At 44.9% G+C, this 9,926-nt stretch overlaps 1 protein-coding gene across 5 annotated transcripts in view; it reads right to left on the bottom strand.

Moving 5' to 3' along the window:
* The window catches only part of CALD1 (caldesmon 1), a 369,831-nt gene extending 367,943 nt beyond the window's left edge, over positions 1–1,888 (bottom strand). For 2 of the 5 annotated variants that reach the window (XM_019515575.1, XM_019515574.1), the window contains exon 1: positions 1,653–1,888. The gene's annotated coding sequence lies outside the window, so the exon portion shown is untranslated. The remainder of the gene's footprint in view (positions 1–1,652) is intronic. The other 3 variants (XM_019515577.1, XM_019515580.1, XM_019515581.1) reach the window with 3 other exon arrangements.
* Between the last annotated feature and the right edge of the window lie 8,038 nt (positions 1,889–9,926).

Below are 9,926 nucleotides of genomic sequence, written 5' to 3'. Positions count from 1 at the left end.
CAGACATTAGTTTCATATACAGGTTTTATTGAATAAACGACCACCTTCATTAGACAGCCACCTAAAAAAAGAGAGACCCATAACTTCCCTCATTCAAAATAGCTCTGGTCTGCCTTTATAAAGACCACTTCCATTCGGCAAGTGATTTTATCACTTCCTTGAATTGATCACGCACAATTTGCAATTTTCATCAAGAAAAAAACATTTTGGTCATACAAAAAGGACTGAAATTTCAGGATCCTGACATATTTCCCAGTTCAAAAATGACAAATACTGTCACACAAGTGAATTATATGTAAAACACAAGTAAGTACACACCAGCCTGTGAATATATTTAATTAATTTGAAAAACAAAAAGGTGCTGATCTCAGATGTATTTAACTTATTATACTAGTAAATTAATTTGAAGTAGGGTATTTGAAAGAGACCAACTCCAATAAATATGCACCTTGGGCAACACCCCTGTTTCTTCCAGCTCTTTCCGGTCTTCTACCAGGGAGAGGAAAGGAAGGAAAAGAAACTTTCCCAAATACATAGTCAGAAAAAGATCACAAATTCAAAAAAGAAATGTTGTAAAAGTAATTTTTTTAAACAATCTCATCCATCCTTGCAAAAAAAATAAACTAAATGTGCGTATGAGAGTAATCACTTCTAGCAGATCTGTGCATTTGTTCAGGGGTTATATAGTCTGTCAGTCTCTCTTCCCCCTAGCACCATTCTACATTTAATCTCTCCCTTGGTCCTAGTCTATCATCATTGCCTATGAAGAAAATATCACTACCATTAGCATCAGGCTTGCCCAGCACTTTAGAACTGTCTGAGCATGTCAAAGGAACTTGTAATAAAAATCTGCTCCCTCTCTTTCTGGAATAGCAGTCTGCCTGACATACACATACTGATACATGAAAAGCTCCAGTACCACCCATGAGCACTTTCCCCCTTTTTAACTGGAAAGACAGCTTCGTAAGATACATCATGGCAGTACGCTGCCATCGGAAAACAAATACGGATGCAGTCTACTGTCAACAATACTTTTATGAAAGACTGCCATGACAGACATGTTTCAGCAAATATCAGATCAGTTACATTAACCAAAGCTTCGCTAGATCCATATCAGTTGCACCTTCTTCATTGCCTGCCCCCACTTTATCAAGTTGCGTGCCCCCACTAATAGCTCAGAGCTTAGGTTGCAAAATAAAAAGCAAGGCAGTCAGTTAATATACAAAATCTTTTATTTCAATCACTCCTTCAAATGCACATTGAAAAAAAAAAAACATGAATAGCTTACTGTTCCCTGGGCAAGCCTTCCCTAGGATCCCACACTGCTTGGTTCTGACAAATGGTGGCCCACTGGGCTTCTTCCCCTTTTCCCCTTCCAAACAATGAGATAACCCTGCACAAGAGCCTTCTCATTTTGTCCAGGGGTCAATCTATGGGAATCATGCACCTCCTTTAAGAATGAAATCGAAAATCAACTCTCACTCATTGGTTCACAGAGAAGAGGAAAAGGCAAGGGGAAAAAAGTAGCAGGCACTCAAGCAGATTTTTCACTGCTCTTTAGATTTAACATGCCATTTAATCTCCATCTAGAATACAAATGCAGTCAGATCACATCAGATCACTACAAAAAAAAATGTATCTTAATCCCTTACCTCTGCAGCTGAAAAGTTTTCAACTAGTAGGAAGGAAATGAATTACTGGCTGCTTAGGCAGGAGCACAGCAAGAAAGGCACACAAACTGCCTAACACACAGCCCTATTCAATAAAACTACAGACTTTCCTTGGCCCCTCCCAAAAGTCAATGCTAAGTGAATACATATCCCTTATGTTTACAATTGGCAGCCAGTGGTATGCATTGTCCTCAATTTATTCTAATAAACAGCCAATGACTATGCTTAAGCCAAGGTGGGTTCAGCCTGCCTGCAGAGATGCCTGTCATTCCCTAGGCATGCTCAGGAAGCCACTCATCAGAAAACCAAGACCTAAAAAGCTCCGAAAATTCATGCAAGCTGCCAAAACTGTCTTGCTACATGCCCTTTTTTGGTTATCCTTAGCAGGGCCTCTGAAAGTAAATCCTCTGTCAGGAACAATCATAAGAAATGTTAATCTTAGAGAAAGAGGCTGTCTTGTTGAACACAAATGGAGCTTAAAAAAGGAAATATACTGAAAGGAAAAGGGACACAGTAAACATATTTACTTTTTACATCCTTTTAAAAACAAATAAAAAAGCATATTTGCCAGATCCAGCTTCATTGTATTTTTTAATGAATACCAGGTGTATGAAAGGAAATCAAACTGATTGGTTTAAAAAAATTTGGATTCTGCAGGAAGAGAGACAATATGAAAGGAGCATGAAAGTTGAGTTTGGCAGCCTTTAGACCCAGTCTGCATTTCAAATAGCACTGAAAAGTAACATACAGAATTGTTCATATCCGTAAAAATGTTTTAAGAAATCCACTGAAAGCTGTGACATACAGTGCTGTTCCCTAAAGATGTGTGGATAAGTTCAGGGAAACAGATTCCATGAATAGGTGTATAGCTAGCCTATACAGTCCGAACAGCACTTTTTACTAACTTACTTTTCCTTTAACCAAGGAAGCTTGGACTCGTATTTGCCCAAAAGACACTTCGTTGCACAGCATCAAAAAACTCCAGACTATTCACAGAGTTTTTGGAGGACTTTTAGCTATACAAGTAACTTGAAGAAATGAAGAAAACAAACACAGAGAACAGAATGAGTTACAAATATATAGTGCAGTATGAATGCACATGCATATACATAGGCTAACCAGTACCACCACTAAGCTAGACTGAAAGAAATATGCCCTCTGAAATGGTGGGAAAAGTGGACAACACCCTTCTCCACAAACAACAAGATAGTCTGCACGTTTATACTTAACAAAAATATATTCAAAAGCACAGTGAGTGAAGGCACAATACATAATGAGGCTTTGCATGTAGGTGGGCTATTTCACATGTATTTTCAACACCATTTTGGGGTGTTACATTTTTCCTCCAGTCAGAGCCCTACGGATCTACTCACATGAGTAAAGCAAGGATTTGGCCCACACCCAGTGAACTTGCACAATTCTAGCTTGAGGGCAGGATGCTCAGCTGCTGTAAATCGGATTAGCTCCAAAGCTATGCTGATTTACATCTGCCCAGTAAGTTTATATCACAGTTATTCTAGTGCCCTTTTAATATTAAAATTCTATTTTATGAGGTAAAATTTCTCTTGGAATATTTTATCTTGGAATATACATATTTCCCTTTAATCCAGCAAATGCCTTTAATGTAGGAGCTTTTTTTATGAATAACTATGTTAAACCTAAAATCTAATGCATACAGCATGTTGGTACAACAGATTTCACATTCACAACTCACTGTAACAAGGGCAACAAAATATCTGAGCTCTGTCACACTACAAACTTCACACCCTGTGGGTTGTGCAACAAGCTCCAAATCAGAAGTCGTCAATGAGACCAGACAGGAATATACATCAAGATGGGTATGGCTCTGAGTATCTCCCCAGTATTGCAATTCCAGAATTTATAATAGACAGTGTCCAGTCCAGCCTGCAAGCACAATTAGAGACTTAAGCTGTGAACAAGTTTGTCAGAAGTACTCCATGGTTTATTTCCACCTTAGCTGCTCACTTGCTGTATGACCTTTATATTCACTAAAATAGAAAGCCAGCATATATTGCATATATAACTAGGGCTCCATAAAAGCAATTACCCTTTTCTGAGAGAAGTTCTGCATGTCATAGTGAATTGATTTCCATTCAGAAGATGCACTGAATTCCAAAATTCTAACACACATCACAATTTCTACTCTAAAATAGTATGTTCAAGTGAAAAAAAATGTGAGCTAGTACAATTTTTTTCCCCTCACACTTAAACGTGATAAACTAAACTATTAAGGTTTCTAAATGTCATGTTCATGGACACCTCCTTGCACACTGTGGTAAGGAGCATCGGTATAAATACCTGTAATAAATCTACAGTCAAAATATACCCACATTAATCTTAGCTCCATATTATAAAATAATTTAAAACAAGACTACCATGGCTGTAGTTGTTCACAGCTGGTAGCAAGGTTGGGTCTCCATTGACATGATTTTCCACCTTCCTCCACACTAACCTTCTTAGTCCTTCTGCTATCATGGCCTGGAGCAAGACTTCCTTCAGCTTGCTTGCATTTCTTGTCATCTCCTAAGAAAGAAGAGCCCTTGCCTGATCCTTCCCAACCCTTAATTTGTAGTTAGAAACAGGAAGTCCTCCTTTAAGAAGAAAACTTTTGACTTTTTTACAGTGTTAATATAGTTTCATAGTTTCATAGATTTAGGGTCGGAAGGGACCTAGTAGATCTTCTAGCCCGACCCCCCGCCAGGGCGGGAGAACAACAAAACCCCAAAACAAGAAACGGGACTCAAATGAGTCCAGCCAGGTAGGCATCCAGCCTCTTCTTAAAGACCCCCAGGGTAGGGGCCAGCACCACTTCCCTTGGAAGTTGGTTCCAGCTCCTAGCCGCCCTAACTGTGAAGTAGTTTTTGCGGATGTCCAATCTATACCTCCTCTCCATCAACTTGTGCCCATTACTCCTTGTTATGCCAGCGGGCGCTAGGGGAAACAGCGTCTCCCCCAAACCCTTCTGGTCCCCCCTAGTGAGTTTATAGACGGTCACCAGGTCCCCCCTCAGCCTTCTCTTGTGGAGGCTGAATAGGTTCAGGTCCCGCAGTCTCTCACTGTAGGGTCTGCCCTGTTGTCCCCGGATCATGCGGGTGGCCCTCCTCTGGACCCTCTCCATGTTGTCCACATCCCTCTTGAAATGGGGCGCACAGAACTGGACACAATACTCCAGCTGTGGCCTGACCAGCGTCGCATAGAGGGGGAGGATCACCTCCTTGGCTCTACTCGAGATGCACCTGTGGATGCACGACAAGGTCCGGTTAGCCCTGCCAACCATGACCTCGCATTGTCGGCCCATGTTCATCTTGGAGTCAATAATGACTCCAAGATCTCTTTCTGCCTCTGTGCTCTCGAGTAGGGAGTTCCCCATTGTGTAAGTGTGCTGCTGGTTCCTACTGCCCAAGTGCAGCACCCTGCACTTGTCCGTATTGAAACGCATCCTGTTCCTGTTAGCCCACCCCTGTAACCTATCCAGATCCCTCTGCAATCTCTCACTCCCTGCTAGCGTGCTCACCTCCCCCCAAATTTTGGTGTCATCAGCGAATTTAAACAGGTTACTTTCCACCCCATCATCCAGATCGCTGATGAAGAAATTGAACAGCGCAGGCCCCAGGACCGAGCCCTGGGGGACTCCGCTACCCACCTCCCCCCAGGTCGAATATGACCCATCCACCACCACCCTCTGAGTGCGACCCCTCAGCCAATCTGCAATCCATCTGACTGTGTAGGCATCTATGCCACAGTCGCCTAGTTTTTTAACTAGGATGGGGTGAGAGACGGTGTCAAAGGCCTTGCTGAAGTCCAGAAAGACTACATCCACCGCGACACCTGCATCCATGGCCTTTGTGACCTGATCGTAGAAGGCAATCAGGTTGGTCTGACATGATCTCCCCCTAATAAATCCATGCTGATTGCCCCTGAGCATCATTTCTGATGCCGGCCCATCACAAATGTGCTCCTTGATGATCTTCTCAAAGAGTTTCCCCAGGATTGAGGTAAGACTGACGGGCCTATAGTTGCCCGGGTCCTCCCTCTTCCCCTTCTTGAAGATGGGGACCACATTTGCTACCTTCCAATCATCTGGCACCTGGCCCAAGCACCACGATCGCTCATAGAGCCGTGCCAGGGGCCCTGCAATAACCCCAGCTAGCTCCCTCAACACCCTGGGGTGGAGAGCATCCGGACCCGCTGACTTGAACGCGTCCAGCCCCTCCAGAAGCTCTCTAACCCGGTCCTCCCCAACCTGAGGTCTGAAGGCGATCCCCTCGAGTCCGGCTTCTATCACAGCAGGGAAGTCCCGGTCCCTGCACAAGAAAACGGAGGTGAAGAATTGGTTAAAGAGGTCCGCTTTCTCCTCTGACGCAACCACCAGATTGCCCAGCGTATCCTGCAGGGGTCCCACATTACCCGGCGCCTTCTTCATCCTCCCAATATATTTGAAAAAGGACTTTTTGTTATCCTTAATCTTGGACACTAATCCGAGCTCTATGTCCGCCTTGGCCTTCCTAACAGCTCGCCTACAGGCCCGAGCAGAGGAGGTATACTCCTCTTTGGAGATTTCACCCCCCTTCCACCGGGCGTATGATTTTATTTTTCATATAAAATCATGAAAAACAAAAAGTAGAAGTATATAGCCCCACAAGGAGCTGGACATGAAATCATTCCTGAATTAAATATACCATCATAACCAGAAACTGGTTCATAACCAAAAACAGCCACAATTCGGGACAGTCAAGGAAAGTGTAGAAGAGCTCCTCCTCATCTCTAGGTCATATAAGTGTGGGCAGCAAGGATGTGCATGCAACGTACCCTGAGTGTCTATGTGTATGGCTCCTTCCTAGACACGATCTCAAAGTACATCCCACCACTGCTCTCACTGGCCATGGCAAGGAACAACTGACTACTGGGCATGCCACTGTTGTTGTAATGCACAGCCACAGTGATAGGGAGCAATGGAGATAGCACAGTCAGAGAGCTCCCACTACCTGGAAGATCACGTCTACATGTAGCCACAGAAACCCTGGGGAGGAAGGCCTTCACTTCAGCCAAGAGGCATAAAAGTGAATGGAGCACAGGCCCAGCTGGATGACTTTGGCCAGCAGCCAGGCAGACTGTGCTGGTTTGAGGAGCCAGACCAACTTGATGATCTGTGACTAGACAAGACAGGCAACAAGACTTCTGGAGGCAAGATGCCCCCAGTTGCAAGGATATGGACCAGGGGCTTCTGCAGCAGCCTTGGAAGTTGTAGGCACCAGTCTGGGGTCTCAGGCAGTAGATGACCTGCCAAGCTGGGTAAAGTGGTAGAAAAAGAACAAGGGAGCATCCCAGCCAAGGTGATCAGGATCTAAGAGAAAGAACTGATCAAGACCAAAGCCCCCACCCTGGACAAGAACACAAAGGCCAACATTTGCCAGGGACAGGTTTGCCAGCAAGGGGCAATCACTAGCTCAACAAGTTGATCAAGCCCTGCTCCCCCTTCAGTGGTGGGTAGGTAGAGGATGGCCCTGTGGCAGAAGGCCATCTCAGTCTCTCCCCAAATTCTGCTATCAGGCTAATTACCTATCTGACAATTTTGTTACCATGGTCACTGCTGAGGGCAGATACCCCTGCCCACATCTGCTTCAGGTAACCCTGAATTGTAACCTGAGCAGGACACATTCCTGAGGGAGGGGGGAACCTGCTCCCTTTGCCTACATGACTGGCCTCACACACCTGGGGAGAGGAGGAGGCTTAACTCTCAAGTGTTCTAAGCAATGACATCATGACTGGGAGTGGGGCTAGAGACCCTGCCAGTCTACCCAGTAACCAGTGATGCGTTTCAGATTGGTTGACTGGCAGCCAACAACTGCTGGCTTTCATTGAATCAGGTAAATGAAGTCATTAGGTCTATATAAGTTAAAGACCACTCAGGAGGAGGAGCAGCAGCCGTGATGAAGACACAGAGTAGCTGAACCTCAGCAGCTCTCTCTCTCTCTCGAAACACATAGACATCCTACAAACTGCTTGCCTCCAGAGGAAAGCTCTATCAGCCTCTGGATGATACTTGTGCATAAGCTACCTGAAATCTAACTAGATATATAGCCTGCAGTAGCTCAGATGTGCGATCAAAGGCTACCATGCCACTGTTTGCTCTAAGGTATTTCTCTGATATTGCTCTACTCTGTACCCTATTCCAAACCTACTCCTTGTAACCAATAAAGTTCTCCTGTGTACCTAATATGGGAGACTTATTGGGAGAGGGTCTAGATTATTCCTTGGGGTCCCCTTGGTCCAGCTGACTAAGGGAGACCACTATTTGTGCTTCAAACTAAGGGAAGCACCCCAAGTTCTTGCAGTGGGCCGAGTACCCCCTTCAGGTCCATAAAGCCTGTGCACTTTCCAAGGCACAGAGCCACTAACAGACCGAGACTCGTGAGTGGTGGCAGCATTACCCCCAGGCTTGCGGGTGTGCTCCAGGAAGGGGGTTGGCCAGACTTGAGGAACCCCAGGGAGGCACTTGGAGCTTGGTAGGTTGTCAGGCACAGTGAGGTGGATGACTTAGTGCAGGAGCACCCCCTACTGGCCTGCCACAGACCCACTGAAGCAAGTAAAACCAGTACCAGAAGCTACTGGAGCTTCTTGGGCAGGGTCACTGCTGGAATTAAGATGGCACACCTGTGGCACAAAGCAGCAGCTGCCAAGTTGTGGAAGATCAGGACCTGATTGCAGTAGGAAAGGTTGGGGTGGTGCTAGCACCACTGCTATAGCCCCTCACTGATGCCTTCCCTGTTCCAAGCTAGACAGGCCAGGAGACCTAAGAAAACACCCAGAGCTTTGAAGTCATTGCAGCACCAGGACAGGCCCCTAAGGCAGGTCTGGGGAGTGAGCATCAGCCTGGGCGCCCAGCAGAAATGTATTGCCTTTATCACAGTTGAGGCAGCACACTCAAAGGCACAACGAGAGCCCAACACGGCCTGGATATTGCTCTTACTGTTCACGAATAGAGTCACATCATCAGCATATACAGTCACCTTAACTTGGGGGCTGGCAGCGGGGGCTGAGGCTGATAGGAGGGCCAGCTTTCATAGACAACGCTACAGCACATGGAACAGTGGCTCAAAGAGAAAAGCAGAGTATTCCATGGAGGGGGCAACTCTATTGGACACCCCTGCACACTGGGGACAAAGTTTAGTGCTCCAGTCATCTTCAGGAGGCTAGAGATATCCCAGTACATGAGCCAAACAAAAGAGATGAAGAGGGGTTCAAAGCTAAAGGCCTCCAGAGCCTGAAATAAGTCATGGTTGACACAGTCAAGGGCTTTCTCTTCATCCAGGGAGACAAGACCAATGCTCACAAAACAAAGAAAAAAGACTATCAAAAGTGGAAATTGGACCCAAAACATCAGTGCTCTCCAACACCACATACTATTGTGAGATGGGATAAGGTGGCACATTATGACTGCTTGTTATAGCAGATAGTGTGATTACACAGCAGTATTATGAAGAGCTGCTATAGCATGGAATTCCTGTAACTGGAGTCATTTACAGACAACATACCATCTCCATATCGTCATTAGAAGTGTATGGGAATCTATACAGACTGTAGCTCACAAAGGTTTATCAGCTTTCTCTGTAAATTTTACAATCTAAAGATGAGATAAGTTTATGGTCAAGAAACTACATAAGTAATCATCTCTTCAAGGACAGATAATTATTCTACATAGATTTACTTACGGGATGTCTATAGGACCTACCTGCGTAACCTTTAATAACACTAAACATTCAGAAGAGATGTTGTCAAAAGGAGGCCCTAGTGCCCTTGGTTCCTTATTTTCCATTGCTTGCTCAGAGAACAGAAATCTCAGCTTTATGTCTGGAAAATTTAATCAGTCCTCCTGTTTTTCTTACTGTGTCTTAGTAGCTTTAGAATTCTTCACTTCTCTATGACAGAACAGTACTGGCAACCCCAGAGGAGTTTCATCCTTGGTGCCAGGGCCTCTATAGCTACCATTCTGACCTCAAGGGACTAGGAAGGAGGGAAAATATTTGTTTCCATAACCCTGCAAGTTCCCACAATCTGATACATCCTCTCATTGTCTGATATGCCTCAGGGAAGGCCATTCTTCTGATCTGTAATCAGTGTGCTTGGGCTAGGCCATTCCTTCACTTCCCATGTGTCCCTGTTTTCGGTGGCTTCCATAGAGAATTACGTTAAGGCTGGCCAAATGTTTCCATAAAAGGAAGGAGCTTAAAAAAA

Source organism: Gavialis gangeticus, unplaced genomic scaffold (assembly GCF_001723915.1).
Source record: "Gavialis gangeticus isolate Ggan-Ray unplaced genomic scaffold, GavGan_comp1, whole genome shotgun sequence".
NCBI classification, from domain to species: domain Eukaryota; kingdom Metazoa; phylum Chordata; order Crocodylia; family Gavialidae; genus Gavialis; species Gavialis gangeticus.
The sequence above is the reverse complement of the archived record's forward strand: the minus strand, read 5'-3'. Positions and strand labels throughout refer to the sequence as shown.